This window comes from Balaenoptera physalus, assembly GCF_965194825.1.
Source record: "Balaenoptera physalus genome assembly, chromosome: 5".
Taxonomy (NCBI): Eukaryota; Metazoa; Chordata; class Mammalia; order Artiodactyla; family Balaenopteridae; genus Balaenoptera; species Balaenoptera physalus.
The window spans coordinates 23,266,801-23,288,525 of record NC_138884.1 but is presented as its reverse complement, the minus strand read 5'-3'; the positions used below and the strand labels follow the sequence as shown (position 1 = coordinate 23,288,525).

At 44.3% G+C, this 21,725-nt stretch overlaps 2 long non-coding RNA genes across 2 annotated transcripts in view; one reads left to right on the top strand and one right to left on the bottom strand.

The window, feature by feature from the left end:
* LOC309661092 overlaps window positions 1-21,725 on the bottom strand; it is an 834,961-nt gene that overhangs the window by 74,519 nt on the left and 738,717 nt on the right. The gene's annotated exons all lie outside the window — the stretch shown is intronic.
* LOC309661088 overlaps window positions 15,729-21,725 on the top strand; it is an 852,576-nt gene continuing 846,579 nt past the window's right edge. Inside the window, exon 1 of the long non-coding RNA XR_014263850.1 lies at window positions 15,729-20,315. This is a non-coding gene — a long non-coding RNA (uncharacterized lncRNA). The remainder of the gene's footprint in view (window positions 20,316-21,725) is intronic.

The window sequence follows — 21,725 nt, the reverse complement described above, 5'->3', positions numbered from 1 at the left end:
GTGAGATCTAAAGTTTTACAGAGAAGCAAAACTAAAAGAGCTCAGCATCGCCAAACCAGCTTTATGAGAAATCTTAAAGGGGCTTTTCTAAGTGAAAAAGAAAAGGCCACGACTGAAACATAAAAATTAGGAAAGGAAACTTACTAAAGGAAAAACCTCATTGGTTAAGGCAAACATTCAACAAAGGTAGTAAATCAACCATGGACACAGCTAATAGGAAGGATGAAAGAAAACAGCAATAAAATCATCTATATTCACAATAAGAAGTTAAGGGACACACAAAACAAGTAGATGTAAAATATAAGGTCAAATTCAGTAACTGTGGGGGAGCAGAGCAACAATGCAGGGTGGTTAGTGTCCATGTGAAATTAAGAGCTCAGCAACTTAAATAATCACACACACACACACACACACACACACACATACACACACAAAACTGAAAGAAATCCAAACATAATATTAAAGATAGTCCTCCCATCACAGATGAAGGGAATAAAAGGGGAAAAAAGGAACACTGAAGAAATTAAAGAGGGATTCTGAAAATACCCAAGACAAATGAAAATGAACACACAATGATCCAAAATCTATGGGACACAGCCAACGCAGTTCACAGGGGGAAGTTATAGTGATACAAGCTTATTCTTAGGAAACAAGAAAAATATCAAATAAACAACCTAACATTACACCTGACGGACTTAGAAAAAGAAGGAAAAACAAAACTCAAAGCTGTCAGAAAGAAAAATTAAGAAAACTATACCATAGGCAATCACATCAAAAAGAATAAGATACCTAGTAATAAACACACCTAAGCAGGTAAAAGACATGTGCTCAGAAATCTATCAGCCATTGGTGAAAGAAGTTCAAGGCAACACAAAAAGATGGAAAAATATAGCATGTGCATGGACTGGAAGAATTAATACTGTTAAAATAACCATACTACCAAAGACAATCTACAGATTTAATGCAATCCCTATCAGAATACCAAAGCATTTGCACAGAACTTGAAAAAGTAATTTTAAAATTTGTATAGAAACACAAAGACCCCAAATAGCCAAACAATCTTGAGAAAGAACAGAGCTGGAGGCATCACGCACCTTGACTTCAGACTATACTGCAAAGCGACAGTAATCAAAGAGAATCGTACCGGAGCAAAAACAGACACAAAGATCACTGGAATAGAATAGAGACCCCAGAAATAAGCCCACACACTTATATTTAATTGATTTATGGCAAAGCAGGCAATATGGAGAAAAAACTGTCTCTTCAATAGGTGGTACTGGGAAAACTGGTCAGCTACATGGAAAAGAATAAAATTAGATTATTTTAGCACACCATATATAAAATAAACGCAAAACTGAATAAAGACCTAAATGTAGGACCAGAAACCATAAAGCCCCTAGAGGAAAATATAGAACATTCTTCAACATAAATGATAGCAACAGTTTTAGGTTCAGTCTACTAAGGCAAATGAGACAAAAGCAAAAATAAACAAATGGGACTTCACTAAACTTAAAAGATTTTGCACAGCAAAGGAAACTAAAGACAAAATGAAAAGACAACCTGCTGAAGGAGAGACAATATTTGCACATGATAAGAGGTTAACACCAAAAAGATGACCAAGCAAGGGTTCATATCTAAACTACAGAAACAGCACATACAACTCAATATCAAAAAAACACCCAAAATCTCTTTTTAAAAAAATGAGAAGACCTAAATAGACATTTTTCCAAGGAAAAAATACATATAGACAGCCAGAACTCACAAAGATGCTAAACATAGCTAATCGGCAGTAAAATGCAAATCAAAACTATGAGATATATCACCTCAGTCTTGTCAGAATGGCTGTCATCAAAAAGATCACAAATAACAAAGGTTAGTGAGGATGTGGAGAAAGGGAAACTCTTGTACACTCTTGATGTGAATGTGAAGTAGTGCAGCTACTGTGGAAAGCAGAATGGAGGTTCCACAAAAAACTAAAAATAGAACTACCATAATATCCAGCAATTTCACTGTTGGGTGTATCAGAAGAAAACAAAAACACTATTTCAAAAAACTAACTGCACACCAATGTTCATAAGAGTGTTATTTGCCATAGCCAAGATATAGAGTCAAACTAAGTGTTCATCAATAGGTTAGTGGATAGAAAAGATTTTTTATGATGACTTCAGCAAAAAATGAAATGTTGCCATTTGCAAGAACATGGATGGACTTGGAGGGTATTATGCTTAGTAAAATAAGCCGCAGAGAAAACAAGCATGGTATGTTATCATTTACACGTGGCATCTAAAAAACAGAATACAACAACAACAACAAGAAAAAAGACTCACAGACTAAAGAACAGACTAGTGGTTACCAGCAGGGAGAGATAGGGTGGAGGAGCAAAATAGTGGTGGGAGATTTTGAGGTACAATCCACTATGTATAAAGTCAATAATCTACAGTGATGTACTGTATAGCATGGGGAATATAGCCACTCTTTTATAATAACTATAAATGGAGAAGGACCTAAACATTTATGAATCACTATGTTGTACCTCTGAAACTAATATAATAATGTAAATTAACTATAGATCAATAAAATATAAAGTAAGAAACAATAAAGGGGAGACACAGATTATTGGATAGAAATCAATTAAATAAACACAAGTTTTGGAAATCAAGGAATTAAAAAACAACATGTAAGACACAACATTGGCATTTAAAGTGTACAATCTATTCATTTAGAAGAAATCATTTAAGTGGTAAAAAATGGTACCCATTCTCACAATTTTGTATATCTAGGATAAATTATTATCTACAAAAATACGTTACAAATATTCACTCAAAAAGAAAGAGAAAATTTGGATTAACCCATTTTAGTATACAAATTTAATATCAAAGTCTCTAGGTAAAATTGATTTGAATAAGTTCTGTTAGCCACTTCTAGTTTCTTTGTGATGTAAAATCTTTTAAAGCATAAAAATCAGCCTTCCTACATTATTCCATTAGACATACATAGAAGTTAAAAGAAATGAGAAGACAGAACAATCAACCAGGAAGGTGAATTTACTGAGAAACAGTCATTCGTTCTCCCTCCTCCTTTTCTTTTCCTCCTTTTCCAGGTCTCTTTCGGTTCCAATCAAGAGAAGTCTTGAGAGTTCTGAGAATATTTCTTTGAGGGCTTCAAATCACCGTAGCTACATCCTCTGCCACAACTACACACACGGGAACAAAAATAAACCTCTGCTATCTACTCATGTAGGAGGGATTCATGCAAAATAAACTCCTACATGGAGACCAACAGGTGAGTTTTCTACCTGTTCTTTATAATGTCCTTCCATTATAGTAAATCCCACACATTATGAGGCAGAAGCGGTTATGTGAGCTTTTCCTTGAAGTCAAAAAACTTGCATTCATTTCAAGTATCTGGTGATCATAGGGTACAGCTAGGGAAGGTGCCATCCCCCTTGTGGGGGGGCGGGAGGGGTGGCAGTGAATGGGCTCCCGCAACCATGCACCTCCTGATGTACAGATTCTGGAGTAACAAAGGGCGGTCACACCGCAGTCGACCTGTCAGGCTGTCGGGCCAATGGGCAACCCGACCAGCCTGGAAGTGCCCCAACAGTTGCTGAAGGCAAAACTCTGTCCCCCCTGTGAAGCCAGGCAATTTGGGCCAGAGAGTCAGAGGAGACCGGTAATCAACTCCTCCTCTCTGCTCACCTCCTTAGGGTTACAGCAACCCCATCTCCAAACCCAAATCTGACCCTGGAGTGCCAAACTGGGAGTGGCAGGTGGGCTCTGCCGGTTCTTCAGCGCCCTCTGGAGGTTGTCTGCTCTAATGGCAACTCTCAGCCCTTCCTCCTCCTCCTTCCCTAGTCCTGGGGGCTGCCTTGGCCTCCTGCAGCTGCTGGCCTGATTTCATTCTTCTTTTTTCTCCAATTACAATGAAGTGTCTTACAGAGGTTTGGAATCTCTTGAAGAAGGAAGATCTTTTAGTCAATACACCTTAACCATGAGAAGTTGGTTTCAAGAATGAACCTGAAATACTGTATTTTTCTCCTGTTGATTCCAAGGAGAGACAGCTCAAGTTTTCTAAATCATAAGAAAAACCAAGGTAAATATGATATTCTGAGCCAGAGATGAAAAAGCAGTTTTTAGCACCCCCTCCTCATGTCATATGACCGGGATTTAAATCAATCAACTGCCACTGGTTTTTAAATCACATGACCCAACTTTAAATCAATCAGCTGCTTCCGTGTAACTCACGTGACTTGGCTTTGAATAGTAAGAAATGCAGAGGTATGAAAATGATGTTCTGAACAACAAATGGAAAAAACAACATTTTAGAAAGTTTTTTTCTTTTCAAATGGACCATTCGTTGCATACAGAATAAAGGATTCCCTTGTGGATTTCTTGAACTGTAAACACATACAATGTCTCCGTTGGCTTGATTGACTTAGTTTTTTGGGGTTTGTTTTTGTTGTTGTTAACATCTTTATTAGAGTATAATTGCTTTACCATGTTGTGTTAGCTTCTGCTGTATAACAAAGTGAATCAGCTATTCGTATACATATATCCCCATATCCCCTCCCTCTTGTGTCTCCCTCCCACCCTCCCTATCCCACCCCTCTAGGTGGTCACAAAGCACTGAGCTGATCTCCCTGTGCTATATGCAGCTGCTTCCCACTAGCTATCTACTTCACCTTTGGTAGTGTACATATGTCCATGCCACTCTCTCACTTCATCCCAGCTTACCCTTCCCCCTCCCTGTGTCCTCAAGTCCGTTCTCTACATCTGCGTCTTTATTCCTCTGCAGCGACTCCTGCTAGGGACGGATACTTCCTTTTATGCTCAGGGAAATCCCCTAGTTTGAATATGATTTGAGTTTGATCCTGTGAAACCATCAGAACTTCCCACCAGAGACAAATGAGGAGATTCTGGCCTTTATTAGTATGCACGATGAACACGGGTGTCCTGGCTGTACTTGCCAACCCTCCTATTTTACCCACCTATTTTTATCCACCTTCCTCCCTGTGAGTACCTTTGACCAACCCTGAGCTCAGACTCCTGACCTACTACACTGACTTTGTCAGTCTTTCTTTAAAAATGGACAGGTAATAAAATGAATTTAACCTAGAAGCAGCAGCTCAGTAAGGGAAATAAAATCATCAGAAGTTATCTAATCACAGCCACAGCCATCCAGGACTCTGTCTTATCTGCTGGGTCATAAGAATGGGACCTTCCTAAACTTGAAGGGCATCCAATCAAATAAGTAAAGGTGTTGCTCACCTCTGGCTCTTGGAGGGATTGCTAGGCAGTCTACCCAGTGTATACTAACTGCAAAACACTGTCATGGTTGTGAAACACCTATGTTCCAGGAAAGCTTTTTGGGGTGCATGGGGAAGGTTTCCTTGTGACATCAAGCAAAAAATAAATCACCAAGCTCTTTGAGCACAGGGGTTCTTAAGAGGGCAGTAGAAGGAAGGAATGGGGAGAAAAGACGATCTCCTCTGAAGTGAAGGTCGTTTTTCCAAAAGAGTAGGATTTAGTCTCAGTTTAAGGAGAACGCTTTTAAATAGCTGGGACAGCTCCAAACTTCAGTTTAGGGAATGAGTGCTTCAAAAGAACAGTGCTTTACAAGTCCTGGCAAGGCAGCAAGAGGATGAAGAGTTGGTTTTGCATCGTTTTGAACACAGGAGTAAAGAAGCAGAGGCATCTCTGACCTAAAGGCCCTGAGATCCTATGGCATCAATGGGTCAGTTGCAGGGGCAGGGGGTGTGGGGGGCGATATTTCTCTCTCAACGTCTCCCAGGGCAGCCACCCCTCCCGACCCCACCCCACCCCCACTCCCTGCACCCTCCCTCCCTCCACTGTTGGGTCCCCAGGGACAGCACTTCTCAAGCTGGAGCCCTCAGGCACCATCTCTGCAGTCTGGATTCTTCCTGGAGCCTGGCAAGTTCTGGGACAGGAAGGCGGGTCTGCAAGGCCGCTCCGGTGCAGTCGGACCTGGAGGCCTGGAGGGGAACTGGAGCCCTGAAGCCCACCCACGTCCTTGAAGCCGAGGGAGGAACACATCCTCGTAACAGTACTTCTCAGGGGTCAGCGTGCTCCCCACCCGACGGTGATCCATACTCACTTGAGGCAGCAAGGATTGCCTCTAACTGGCCCCCTCGATTCTGCCTTAAGGGTCCTCGCACATGTGTGATAGGGCAGGCCCCGGATCTCTTTAGTCAGTTGACGCCAGTGCTGCCGGCATCCCTCCAGTCCCATCCCCCAGCCCCTCCCTCTGGGACTGTATCTAATAGAAGAAAGAGCACAGAGGAATTGGCTGAATCAAGGGACCTGGGAGCCTGGGTATGAGTTTGAAGACCGAGAACCTAAGGCGCAATTACATATTATTGGAAACTCTTGTGGAGTGTGTGTGTGTGTGTGGGGGGGGGAGGTTAGGAGGCTGAGAGGCTGAGTCGACCTGCTGAGTCCAGCCCCAGGACACCACACAGCCCCGTCCCCCTTTCCCTGCCATCAGACAAGGGGTGCCGCAACTCCAGCTGGGACTCTGCACGTCCCCCTCCCTGATTCTCCAGAAGAGCAGGTGACCCCCCTCTGAGGGCAGGGGCAAGACAATGGACCAAGTCCCCCTGCACTAAGGGGCGACTGGAAGCTCTTCCTGAACAGCAGTGCTGGCTTGGAGCGAACCCGTGCACCGCCAAAGTTGGTCTCGTCCTGAAGCTGAGGGACGCAGGCTTTAAGTCAGCTGCCTTGGCTTTAAATCAATCAGTCCCCCCTTTAAGTCAGGTGACCCGACTCGAAATCACTGTGTGCCCCTCAAGCCTGCAACTTCAAAAGTTGGGAACTTCACTTTGATCCCAGCACCTCACACAGCTGAATGCACACTGTAGTCACCCCCAAGCCTGGCTTAGAGGCAGGATATAAGGTAAGGGGATGGGCTGCACACGTGGTGAGGAGGGTGCACTTCATGTACCAGAAGGGTCCAGGTACTCTGGGTACAGCAAGCAGTGCACGATACAGCAGCTCCCTGGCCAAGCTGGTGATGCACAGGGGGAGCAGGCACACCCAGGCACGCAGAGGTTCCAGGCCGGGAGCTGGGGCACAGCCAGCCGGGAGGGTGTGAAAGCCGAGGATCTGAGCCTTCTTGAGAAAGGCAGACACAGAGGATGGATGAGAAACAAAGACCAGATGAAACATGGATTTGAAAAGCACACCCTGCTCTTGAAATTGGGGTGGGGGGCACCCCAGATTTTAGTCTTCTTACTCCCCAGTACCTAGTGCTTTGGCATTTGCCCAGTTACTTATAAAATGTGATGGATAATACCTAACCCATAGAATACTGCATTTGTAGTGGTTTTGCATGTTTATGTTTCTATAGTGGAATACTCTTTTCTACAAGAAAAATGTACACTATCTGAAATAAGTTAAAACCCCTCCTTAAAATGTACTATATCGGGAGTGGAGAAAAGGGAACACTCTTGCACTGCTGGCGGGAATGTAAATTGATACAGCCAGTATGGAGGTTCCTTAAAAAACTAAAAAGAGAACTACCATGCGACCCAGCAATCCCACTACTGGGCATATACCCTGAGAAAACCATAATTCAAAAAGAGTCATGTACCAAAATGTTCATTGCAGCTCTATTTACAATAGCCAGGACATGGAAGCAACCTAAGTGTCCATCATGGGATGAATGGATAAAGAAGATGTGGCACATAAATACAATGGAATATTAGTCAGTCATAAAAGGAAACAAAATTGAGATATTTGTAGTGAGGTGGATGGACCTAGAGTCTGTCATACAGAGTGAAGGAAGTCAGAAAGAGAAAAACAAATACCGTATGCTAACACATATATATGGAATCTAAAAAAAAAAATTAAAAAATTAAAAAAGGTCATGAAGAACTTAGGGGTAAGACGGGAATAAAGACACAGACCAACTAGAGAATGGACTTGAGGATATGGGGAGGATGAAGGGTAAGCTGTGACAAAGTGAGAGAGTGGCATGGACATATATACACTACCAAACGTAAAATGGATAGCTAGTGGGAAGCAGCCACATAGCACAGGGAGATCAGCTCGGTGGTTTGTGATCACCTAGAGGGTTGGGATAGGGAGGGTGGGTGGGAGGGATGGAGATGGAAGAGGGAAGAGATATGGGAACATATGTATATGTATAACTGATTCACTTTGTTATATAGCAGAAACTAACACACCATTGTAGAGCAATTATACTCCAATAAAGTTGTTAAAAAAAAAAAAAGTACTATATCGGACTTCCCTGGTGGCGCAGTGCTTAAGAATCTGCCTGCCAAGACAGGGGACATGGGTTCGAGCCCTGGTCAGGGAAGATCCCAAATGCCGCGGAGCAGCTAAGCCCATGCGCCACAACTACTGAGCCTGCAGGCCACAACTACTGAAGCACGTGCGCCTAGAGCCCGTGCTCCACGACAAGCGCAGCAAGAGAAGCCACCGCAATGAGAAGCCTGCGCACCGCAACAAAGAGTAGCCCCGGCTCACCGCAACTAGAGAAAGCCCGCTCATAGCAACGAAGACCCAACGCAGCCAAAAATAAATAAATAAATAAAAATAATTTTTTTTTAAAAACGTACTATATCCTTCTGTACAGCTTCTCTGGGAAGAACAGAGAGATGGCGTGGGAGAGTGAGAAAGACCAATATTTAGTGCACATCTCTCATGCAGTTGCTCCGCTGGCTCAGATAGATTTATCCCCACTTTACAAAGGAGGAAATAATCTCAGAGAGCTTTAGTAATTTTCCCAAAGCCAAACAGCTATTGAGTGGCAGAACCAAGATCTGAACCAAGTCTGTTACCTTCAAAGCCTAAGTCCTCATCACAACAAAACTCAATTAATATTTACATTTATCGAATTACATTGCAACCTGGGGAGTTCTTGGCACAATCCTGAATAAGAGTGAGAAAGAAAGAAATAGCATTGTTCCTACAGTCAACCAAAATTTTTGAAGCAGCTGCTAGATGCCTGGCCCTTTTTGGGGTTCAGCAGTGATCAAGACAGGAAGAGTCCTGCTTTCATGAACCATGTAGTGGGGAGGAGAGACGGGTGCAACTTGGGTGAGGGATTTCACCTTGCTGGGTCTCTCTTTTCTCATCTGTAAAATGGGATGAATGTTCCTCATTTTCTGGGATTGTCCAGCCCTCACATTCTCTGATTCCATAAGAAGCATTTGTTTTCCTGTTTCTTTAAAATTCATTCAGGCCGTGAGCTGTGATGAATGTTGTTAGCTGCTCCCCAAATCACTCTATTCCCACCCTTTTCCTGTGATCAGGTCTTTCCCAAAACATGACTCACAATCAATCAAGTCACAGAACATAAGGGGCACCCAGCAGAAAAATTCCAACCCTTGCTTCCCAGGAGCTCTGCGGTCTACCTGCCCGGTAAACTTAGCTCACCTGGCACAAGGTGGCCATCCCTGGTTTCACATCAACATGATCTCAGGCACAAACCTCCTTGTTTTTCCATTTTGTCTTTAAGTTACTTGTTGAAACAACTGCACAAATAGGACAAAGATATAAAATCAGGCATCTTCTGCCCCCAGTGCCTACTAATAAATGGTTTTCTGCCACTTTAATGATAAAGATAGAACATTTCAACATTCTGCTGCCCTTATTATTTGTCACTTTTGTTGATATTTCTATTGAATACATCTTTCAATATTTTAACAATGGAACATTTATTTAGGTTGTTCCAGACCCAGCCTTTAGTGGTAAAGGTTTTGTTGTTATATTTCTATTATGATTCCTTTAAAAATCATTATCCTATTTAAATGGATTAAGTCAATTCTATAGGCATTTATCTTGTGATATTGATGAAATTGATACATAGAGGGCAGTAGTACAAGTTGATTGGACTTGAGAACCTCTATTAGCACAGTTAAGTATAAATATTATGTATATGTAAACCAAAGTACATGCCGAGTGAGATTCTCCGACTATTTTTCACTGTCTGGCCCTCAAGCCTGTGAGAAATGGAATATTTCTTGCCATATCAGTAAACAAAGGAAGTCACAGTCATCAGCACTTGCAGCCCTCCAATGTGAGCCGGCGGGCCCTGAGGCACTCAGGATATGCAAATACAGAATGCAGGCCCCAGAGAGCTGAGGTGCATATCAAAGGAAGGATTTCAGCGAGCCCAGACTCTTGCATCTTCCCGTACAAAGAAAAGCGCCGCATTCCTCACCTTGGGAGAGCTGGTTTTCCTTAGTTAACAATCACCTTTTGATGTTCCCCATTACCCGCGCCAGTCCCCTGCCCTGTCCCCTCCCCCCGGTACTTTAGCTCGGGGAGGAAGGAGCGCAGAGGGACTCGGCTGAATAAGGGGCCTGCGCGCCTCGGGAGGAGTTTTCGGCCGCTTTCCCCGCAGTCGGCAGGAGGGGCGCTGACGCTGCAGCCGGACCCTGTGCCTCCCTTGCCCTGTTTCCCCTCAGGACGCTCAGGCCGACCCCCTCCCCACGCCCACCAGGCCCCGCGAGCCACGCAGAGGGCAGGGGCGAGAGGAGGGACCGAAGTTCCCCGGGACCAGACGCTGGGGGCCGCTCTTTCTGCACAGCAGCGGCGGGTGGCAGTGAACCCCTGCCCCTCAGAAGCTGGTCATGCGCTGCCGCCCGGGCACCGGACCAGGTGGAGGGTCGGCGCCCACTTACCCGGCCCGCCGTCCCCGCGACCGTCACGGCTTCGGCCGCCGGGGCCCCTCCAGAGCCGGCAGCCTCAGTGAGGTCGCCCTCCCCTCAGGCTCCGGGGCAGTTCCGTGACGGCGGAGGGAAGAGACCCCGAGCCGGGAGTTCCAGCTCTGCGGAAACGCGGGCTCCGTTCTGGGCGCGGTGGGTGGGACCGCTCTGCCCCGAGGCCTTCCGGGAGGGAGCGGGGCGGCGGGGGAGGGAGCCGCCAGGAGCGCAGGGCCCCGTCGGGGGTCCTGGAGGGGCGGCCTGGCCTGGGGGCCACGCCCACTGTGGCCACAGCCCAGGCCTTTTTCCTGGAATCCTACACAAAAATGTTAGAAAGATACACGGTCTATAGTAAATTTTCACAAATGATTGTCGCTGCTGTGCTTACTATCCTATTAAAGGTCTAAAATCCAGAAAACACTTTAAGTTCAAAATTAAATATGAATTTTTACCTTTCTAATTATGTCTCTGCTATTCACAATTGTGGTTAATGGATCAGAGACTGTGGCATCACTAGTTAAAAATGAGCTTGTTAAAAACATAGAACTCAGGCCCACCGGACCTACTGAATCACAATCTGCACTTTTACAATCTCCCCAGTGTACTTGTGTACCCATGAATAGTTGAAAGGTACATTTCTACCTCGACATGTTTTTTCTGTCTGAGAAATACACACATTTTATCCAGTTTGATATAAATAAAACACTCAAAAATGCATATGCCTGTGTTGAAACCATCATTTTATCATTTCTTTTCCAGATAAGTATAGTCTCTATACTGGTTTTGTGGATCACATGCCATACTCTTTTCTTGTAGTTAGAAATCAGGTAGAGAAAGTTACTTTGTTAAAAATATATATATATATATACACACATGTATATATGTATATGTATATATATGTATATATATATATATTAGTGGATAATTGGAGACACTCTTCTAAATTAAAACCAGTTCTCTTAATTTGCTGTTTTCTTCTTGGGTCACATTATGAACTCTTCCCGTGGCCACATGGCATGTGTACTTTTAATTTCAGGGACTGCTGACATTCCAGGCCATGGCCATAGATCTCTCTCAAGAGGAGTGAGAATGTCTGGACCAAGATCAATGGGAATTGTACAGGGATGTGATGTTAGAGATGTATAGGAACCTGCTCTCCTTGGGTGAGGATACCTTCCTTCCAGAATTCCTTATCCAACCACAGGGTTTAGAGTCCTTCATTTGTAGAATGTCTCCTGGAATCTTCTGCTTCCTACAATAGGGTTTCAGATTGCAACGTTTCAGGAAAGATTGGGAGTTTGTGGGTATAATTTATCTTATTCTTTTAAAATTGCAGCCTCCCTTTTAATATACTTTGTAACTGCTTGGGATCTGTCTATATGAACTGTGTACTACATGCTTCTGTTATAGTCCTTACAATATTTTATTGTCTTATTTTCTGTAACAATTTTCCATAGATTCTTTGGGCTTAAGGTATATTAAAAGGGAGACTGTGATTCTGGGACTTCCCTGGTGATGCAGTGGTTAAGAATTCACCTGCCAATGCAGGGGACACAGGTTCGATCCCCGGTCCAGGAAGATCCCATGTGCCACGGAGCAACTAAGCCAGTGGGCCACAACTACTGAGCCTGTGCACCACAACTACTGAATCCGGTGCACCTTGAGCCCGTGCGCCATTTATTTTTTGCAGAATAAAACCACCTCTGAGTGATTAAAATTTAGACCAGCTAGTCAAAACACTTTATCACCTGTTCTTCTAAAACACTGATCAACGGAACGAGTTTTACTAGGGATAACAGTGTAATTGTATTCTGGAGTTCATATCGGCAATATGGTTTATGACCTTGATGCTGGATCACGACATTTCAATGGTATAATTGCTATTAATTGTCTGTTTGTTCAACGATTAAAGTCTCACGTGATCTGAGTTCAGACGAGTCATCCTGGTTGGTTTCTGTCTATTGCAGATTTCTTCCAGTATGAAAGGACAAGAGCAATACGGCTTACTTTACAAAATGTCTTCAAACTAAACGATGATATAATCTACATTCAACTAATTTATACATACCCTACTGTAGAACAGGGCTTGTTACGGTGGCAGAGCCCAGTAATTATGTAAAACTGAAACCTTTATCTGCACTGGTTCAAGTCCTCTTCCTAAGAATATGTTTATAATCAACATTCTTTCACAAATTGCCCAATTTCATTCACCATAGCATTCCTCATATTAACTAAATGGAAAATTCTAGGCTATGTACAAATCCAGAAAGGGCCCAAAATCATCAGCCCCCATGGGTTATTACAACTCATTGCTGAGGCATTCAAATTACTTATTAAAGAACCACTATGTCCATCAACATCATCAATTTATATATTATGGCCCCAATGCTTGCGTTAACCCTGGCTCTCACAGCATGAATTCCTCTTCCCATACCTTATCCACTAATTAATATAAATGTAGGCATATTATTTATATTAGCCATATCACACCTAGCCATTTATTCCATCCTCAGATCCGGATGAACTTCACATTCAAAATACTCACTCACTGGAGCTCTAGGGACAGTAGCACAGACAATCTCATATGAAGTAAGATAGCAGCTATTCTATTCTCAGTCTTACTGATAAATGGACCATTTACACTTTCAACAGTAATTATTACACAAGAACACCTATGACTAATTTTCTCCTGACCCCTACCCAGAATTTGATTATCTCCGCAGTAGCAGAAATCCAATGAAGCCCCACTTGATTTAACAGAAGTAAAATCAAAACCTGTATATGTCTTCAATGTAGAAAATGTAGCAGGCCCATTCACCCTGTCCTTCCTAGAGAATATGTCAATTTCCTTATAATAAACATTTCCACAACAATCTATTTTTAGGAGCATTCGACAATCCCTAGGCGCCAGAATTATAGATTCCTTCATCTTGTGAATATAGTTTTTTTTTAAAAATAATTTTTATAGTTTTACTACCTTTAAACAAAATGTACTCCGTTGCTGTGGAATATTCCTTCATAGGAGCGTGCATGGTTCATTTCTGCATCCGCCTGTGATGACCTTCAGGTTCTTTCAGGTTTGGGTCCTGTGGCTGCGAGTCCATGTCCGTGTATCCTGGTGCAGGGCTGGTGGGTTTGTGTTCAACTGGGAGGAGCACTGTGGGTCTGTGTGCACGGACTTCGCTATCTGAGGCCCGATTGTTTCAGAAGTGGTTGCATCCCCCCGCTGCGTACCAGGCTTTCCATTGCTCCACATCCTGCTGATATTTGATACTATGTCTTTCATGTCTGCCATTCTGGTAGATGTATGCACAGTATTTTTCTTATGGTTTTAATCCGTCGGTTGTTAGTGAAGTTGTGCATCTTGTGGTATTCATGGACTATTTCCTGTTATTTTTTAAAAAGTTTTAAAAATTGTGGTCAAATACACATAACATAAAATTTACTATCTTAACCATTTTTAAGTGCACATTTCAGGGTCAAGAAATGATTCTCACTCTTGTGCAAATCTGTCCTCCATCGTCTTCCAGTACTTTTTCATCTTTCAAAATTGAAACAGTCCCCATTAAACACTCACCCCCCCCCACTGTCCCTCCCTCAGCCCCCGGCACTCAACATCCTACATTATGTCTCTATGTTTCCGACTGCTATAGGGACCTTGTATGAGTGGATCAAGCACTGTTTGTTTTTTTGTGTCTAGCTTACATCACTGAGCATAATGCCCTCAAGGTTCATCCCTGCTGCAGCCTGTGTCAGAATTGCCTTCCTTTTTAGGCTGAATAGCATTCCCTTGTATTGATGGGCCGTGTTTTTCTTTTCCATTCATCCATTAGTGGACACATGTAACATCTACATTCATTTCTCCTGTCATAATATTTGTGGAATAACGTCAGAAAGTCCTATGAATCAAAAGTCATTTGCCATTAACTTTTTTCTTAAACTTTTTATTGTGAAAAACATCAAAGCTAAGAAAAGGGAAAAATACATGTCAGCTTCACTTGTGTTCAGGAAATAATGCTTTACGGATTCACTTTATTCCCTGTGTGTGTGCTATGCGTGTGCATGTGCCTGTTTGCATACATGTGCTGTGCATGTGCATAGGTATGTGCAGTTGCACGCGTTAGTGTGTGCATGGGCATATGCGTGCATGTATGTTCATATGCTAGTGTGTGAATATATTTGTGCTGTGAACGTGCATATGTTTGTGTGTGTGCTGTGCCTGCCTGTGCGCACACCTGTGTGTTTGCTGGAACCACTTGAAAGTTGGTTGCAGACTGAGTTGGGCCCCAGATATGTCCGCATGCACCTGCTCTAACAATCCTGCGTAGCCACGTAAAGGTCACAGATCTCAGGGATTTAAATGGATGGAGCAGGATATCCTGACACAGAGTCTGTCTTCCAATGACTCACTGTCTCAGTAACATCCTTCACACCTTCTTTAAGCCCCATTCAGGGTCCAGTTTAGACCCCCATTATATTCAGTCACCTGCCCCAGATCCTTTAAAGCTACAGTGTCACCGTTGGTGAACCCGGCCAAGGCTGGGGGTGCCCCTCCCAGGCCCTGCACTTGGCTCCTGTGTTCCCATCTCTCAGCCAGGCCCCGACTTGGTTGGGCCGCCACCTCTTTCCACACAGGGTGCCATCGCCCAGTCAAGGGGGTTCATTCTCCCCAAACAGAGCATCAGGAGTGGGGGGGTGACAGTCCCCACTGGGTCTCCTTCATGTGAGACCCTGTGCTGTTGAAAGAGCAGGCACCCTGCCCTCGGGGGTGGGGGACTGGGGGGCGACATGCGGCCCACGATGGGCAGGCGGGTCTCCGGGTGGGGCGAGGCAGTGTGCAAGGAGTTCCGCGGTGGGTTCTCCTCTCCAACGGCTTCTGTGCCCCTACCTCTCCCCGTGCCTCCCCTCGAAGACAGCGCGGTGCCCGGGACGGGAGCCATGGGAGCCGTCAGCCACCGACCCCTCTACACACACACGCACACGCACACGCACCCGCACAAGCACACGCTGCAGGGAAGCAGGACCTGAGTGCAGGGCTCTCAGCGGCCCTGAGAGCCCCGCCCGGAATCGGCCAGCCGAATGGACAGACCGGATCTCCCGGCCCGGACCATGCAGGACTCTCCTGCCTGGGCTTCCAGTGTGGCCGCCTCCTTCTGGAAGCCTGGGAGGCTGGAATCAGGCCACTTCTTGTCTGTCCTGGCAGCAGACTGGGCTGCACTCTAAGAAGTTCGTGGCTTACCTGTGGATCCTGACCATCAGGTGGCCAGAGAAATTGGGAACATTTCTGTTTTGCCTGTTGAAATGTTTAATGACAAAGATTTTGTTCAGTTTCCTGATGTGGGTGTCCAAAGATGAGAGACCCATGTTTGTGATCTGTACCTCCTATGAGATCAGCCCTAAGCTAGTTTAAACATGATCAAGTTCTGTCTACATGGTAGATTTAGACCTCTGCATGTCCTGTCTACTGATTATGTTTAGAGCTGACCATGTGTTGTCTATAATAAGAAGATTTAGACCTGACCATGTTCTGTGTACGCTAGGACTATGGGGACCTGGGTAGAGACCCGGCCTGGCCTCAGTACTGGGAAGCTCCTTGCCTGCATCTGAATGTCAGTGCTTAGATGTCTGGGGTCTGGAGCTGAGGTGGGCTTGTCTACGTAACAGCCTCTCTTCTGAGTGTGGTGACCTGGTCCTCCCAAGGGTCAGTGCTATGGTCGGGGCCTTAGTCTTAATCCCTGCAAGGTTCACCTTCCCTGGGGCTCGTGGAGAATCCTCAAGAGGGCTATCTGGCAATAATTCCAATTTACCAGCCCGTGCATGGTGCATAGGAAGGCAGGTTTAGCTGGTGAATTGATTGCAGGGCACGCAGATCGGGCAAAAGGCCGATGGGTAACAGCTGAGGCTGCTGCTGAGCTCTCCTTCCAGTCTACCGTCCCTACTCAGCAGAGTCCAGAGCTTCCCCTCGGCTTTCAGCCCTGCTGTCCTGTGAGTTTTCTCAACATGTAAGTGAGAGGAGAAAGGACTGAGCCTGCCAGCACCAAGGTCGTGTGTTCAACTCTAGCATGCAAGCTTTAAAAACAGTTAAAATCACACAGATTTGCACAACAGTGCAAATTACTTCATGACCCTGAAATGTGCACTTAAAAATGGTTAAGATAGTAAATTTTATGTTATGTGTATTTGACCACAATTTTTAAAACTTTTTAAAAAATAACAGGAAATAGTCCATGAATACCACAAGATGCACAACTTCACTAACAACCGACGGATTAAAACCATAAGAAAAATACTGTGCATACATCTACCAGAATGGCAGACATGAAAGACATAGTATCAAATATCAGCAGGATGTGGAGCAATGGAAAGCCTGGTACGCAGCGGGGGGATGCAACCACTTCTGAAACAATCGGGCCTCAGATAGCGAAGTCCGTGCACACAGACCCACAGTGCTCCTCCCAGTTGAACACAAACCCACCAGCCCTGCACCAGGATACACGGACATGGACTCGCAGCCACAGGACCCAAACCTGAAAGAACCTGAAGGTCATCACAGGCGGATGCAGAAATGAACCATGCACGCTCCTATGAAGGAATATTCCACAGCAACGGAGTACATTTTGTTTAAAGGTAGTAAAACTATAAAAATTATTTTTAAAAAAAAACTATATTCACAAGATGAAGGAATCTATAATTCTGGCGCCTAGGGATTGTCGAATGCTCCTAAAAATAGATTGTTGTGGAAATGTTTATTATAAGGAAATTGACATATTCTCTAGGAAGGACAGGGTGAATGGGCCTGCTACATTTTCTACATTGAAGACATATACAGGTTTTGATTTTACTTCTGTTAAATCAAGTGGGGCTTCATTGGATTTCTGCTACTGCGGAGATAATCAAATTCTGGGTAGGGGTCAGGAGAAAATTAGTCATAGGTGTTCTTGTGTAATAATTACTGTTGAAAGTGTAAATGGTCCATTTATCAGTAAGACTGAGAATAGAATAGCTGCTATCTTACTTCATATGAGATTGTCTGTGCTACTGTCCCTAGAGCTCCAGTGAGTGAGTATTTTGAATGTGAAGTTCATCCGGATCTGAGGATGGAATAAATGGCTAGGTGTGATATGGCTAATATAAATAATATGCCTACATTTATATTAATTAGTGGATAAGGTATGGGAAGAGGAATTCATGCTGTGAGAGCCAGGGTTAACGCAAGCATTGGGGCCATAATATATAAATTGATGATGTTGATGGACATAGTGGTTCTTTAATAAGTAATTTGAATGCCTCAGCAATGAGTTGTAATAACCCATGGGGGCTGATGATTTTGGGCCCTTTCTGGATTTGTACATAGCCTAGAATTTTCCATTTAGTTAATATGAGGAATGCTATGGTGAATGAAATTGGGCAATTTGTGAAAGAATGTTGATTATAAACATATTCTTAGGAAGAGGACTTGAACCAGTGCAGATAAAGGTTTCAGTTTTACATAATTACTGGGCTCTGCCACCGTAACAAGCCCTGTTCTACAGTAGGGTATGTATAAATTAGTTGAATGTAGATTATATCATCGTTTAGTTTGAAGACATTTTGTAAAGTAAGCCGTATTGCTCTTGTCCTTTCATACTGGAAGAAATCTGCAATAGACAGAAACCAACCAGGATGACTCGTCTGAACTCAGATCACGTGAGACTTTAATCGTTGAACAAACAGACAATTAATAGCAATTATACCATTGAAATGTCGTGATCCAGCATCAAGGTCATAAACCATATTGCCGATATGAACTCCAGAATACAATTACACTGTTATCCCTAGTAAAACTCGTTCCGTTGATCAGTGTTTTAGAAGAACAGGTGATAAAGTGTTTTGACTAGCTGGTCTAAATTTTAATCACTCAGAGGTGGTTTTATTCTGCAAAAAATAAATGGCGCACGGGCTCAAGGTGCACCGGATTCAGTAGTTGTGGTGCACAGGCTCAGTAGTTGTGGCCCACTGGCTTAGTTGCTCCGTGGCACATGGGATCTTCCTGGACCGGGGATCGAACCTGTGTCCCCTGCATTGGCAGGTGAATTCTTAACCACTGCATCACCAGGGAAGTCCCAGAATCACAGTCTCCCTTTTAATATACCTTAAGCCCAAAGAATCTATGGAAAATTGTTACAGAAAATAAGACAATAAAATATTGTAAGGACTATAACAGAAGCATGTAGTACACAGTTCATATAGACAGATCCCAAGCAGTTACAAAGTATATTAAAAGGGAGGCTGCAATTTTAAAAGAATAAGATAAATTATACCCACAAACTCCCAATCTTTCCTGAAACGTTGCAATCTGAAACCCTATTGTAGGAAGCAGAAGATTCCAGGAGACATTCTACAAATGAAGGACTCTAAACCCTGTGGTTGGATAAGGAATTCTGGAAGGAAGGTATCCTCACCCAAGGAGAGCAGGTTCCTATACATCTCTAACATCACATCCCTGTACAATTCCCATTGATCTTGGTCCAGACATTCTCACTCCTCTTGAGAGAGATCTATGGCCATGGCCTGGAATGTCAGCAGTCCCTGAAATTAAAAGTACACATGCCATGTGGCCACGGGAAGAGTTCATAATGTGACCCAAGAAGAAAACAGCAAATTAAGAGAACTGGTTTTAATTTAGAAGAGTGTCTCCAATTATCCACTAATATATATATATATACATATATATACATATACATATATACATGTGTGTATATATATATATATATTTTTAACAAAGTAACTTTCTCTACCTGATTTCTAACTACAAGAAAAGAGTATGGCATGTGATCCACAAAACCAGTATAGAGACTATACTTATCTGGAAAAGAAATGATAAAATGATGGTTTCAACACAGGCATATGCATTTTTGAGTGTTTTATTTATATCAAACTGGATAAAATGTGTGTATTTCTCAGACAGAAAAAACATGTCGAGGTAGAAATGTACCTTTCAACTATTCATGGGTACACAAGTACACTGGGGAGATTGTAAAAGTGCAGATTGTGATTCAGTAGGTCCGGTGGGCCTGAGTTCTATGTTTTTAACAAGCTCATTTTTAACTAGTGATGCCACAGTCTCTGATCCATTAACCACAATTGTGAATAGCAGAGACATAATTAGAAAGGTAAAAATTCATATTTAATTTTGAACTTAAAGTGTTTTCTGGATTTTAGACCTTTAATAGGATAGTAAGCACAGCAGCGACAATCATTTGTGAAAATTTACTATAGACCGTGTATCTTTCTAACATTTTTGTGTAGGATTCCAGGAAAAAGGCCTGGGCTGTGGCCACAGTGGGCGTGGCCCCCAGGCCAGGCCGCCCCTCCAGGACCCCCGACGGGGCCCTGCGCTCCTGGCGGCTCCCTCCCCCGCCGCCCCGCTCCCTCCCGGAAGGCCTCGGGGCAGAGCGGTCCCACCCACCGCGCCCAGAACGGAGCCCGCGTTTCCGCAGAGCTGGAACTCCCGGCTCGGGGTCTCTTCCCTCCGCCGTCACGGAACTGCCCCGGAGCCTGAGGGGAGGGCGACCTCACTGAGGCTGCCGGCTCTGGAGGGGCCCCGGCGGCCGAAGCCGTGACGGTCGCGGGGACGGCGGGCCGGGTAAGTGGGCGCCGACCCTCCACCTGGTCCGGTGCCCGGGCGGCAGCGCATGACCAGCTTCTGAGGGGCAGGGGTTCACTGCCACCCGCCGCTGCTGTGCAGAAAGAGCGGCCCCCAGCGTCTGGTCCCGGGGAACTTCGGTCCCTCCTCTCGCCCCTGCCCTCTGCGTGGCTCGCGGGGCCTGGTGGGCGTGGGGAGGGGGTCGGCCTGAGCGTCCTGAGGGGAAACAGGGCAAGGGAGGCACAGGGTCCGGCTGCAGCGTCAGCGCCCCTCCTGCCGACTGCGGGGAAAGCGGCCGAAAACTCCTCCCGAGGCGCGCAGGCCCCTTATTCAGCCGAGTCCCTCTGCGCTCCTTCCTCCCCGAGCTAAAGTACCGGGGGGAGGGGACAGGGCAGGGGACTGGCGCGGGTAATGGGGAACATCAAAAGGTGATTGTTAACTAAGGAAAACCAGCTCTCCCAAGGTGAGGAATGCGGCGCTTTTCTTTGTACGGGAAGATGCAAGAGTCTGGGCTCGCTGAAATCCTTCCTTTGATATGCACCTCAGCTCTCTGGGGCCTGCATTCTGTATTTGCATATCCTGAGTGCCTCAGGGCCCGCCGGCTCACATTGGAGGGCTGCAAGTGCTGATGACTGTGACTTCCTTTGTTTACTGATATGGCAAGAAATATTCCATTTCTCACAGGCTTGAGGGCCAGACAGTGAAAAATAGTCGGAGAATCTCACTCGGCATGTACTTTGGTTTACATATACATAATATTTATACTTAACTGTGCTAATAGAGGTTCTCAAGTCCAATCAACTTGTACTACTGCCCTCTATGTATCAATTTCATCAATATCACAAGATAAATGCCTATAGAATTGACTTAATCCATTTAAATAGGATAATGATTTTTAAAGGAATCATAATAGAAATATAACAACAAAACCTTTACCACTAAAGGCTGGGTCTGGAACAACCTAAATAAATGTTCCATTGTTAAAATATTGAAAGATGTATTCAATAGAAATATCAACAAAAGTGACAAATAATAAGGGCAGCAGAATGTTGAAATGTTCTATCTTTATCATTAAAGTGGCAGAAAACCATTTATTAGTAGGCACTGGGGGCAGAAGATGCCTGATTTTATATCTTTGTCCTATTTGTGCAGTTGTTTCAACAAGTAACTTAAAGACAAAATGGAAAAACAAGGAGGTTTGTGCCTGAGATCATGTTGATGTGAAACCAGGGATGGCCACCTTGTGCCAGGTGAGCTAAGTTTACCGGGCAGGTAGACCGCAGAGCTCCTGGGAAGCAAGGGTTGGAATTTTTCTGCTGGGTGCCCCTTATGTTCTGTGACTTGATTGATTGTGAGTCATGTTTTGGGAAAGACCTGATCACAGGAAAAAGGTGGGAATAGAGTGATTTG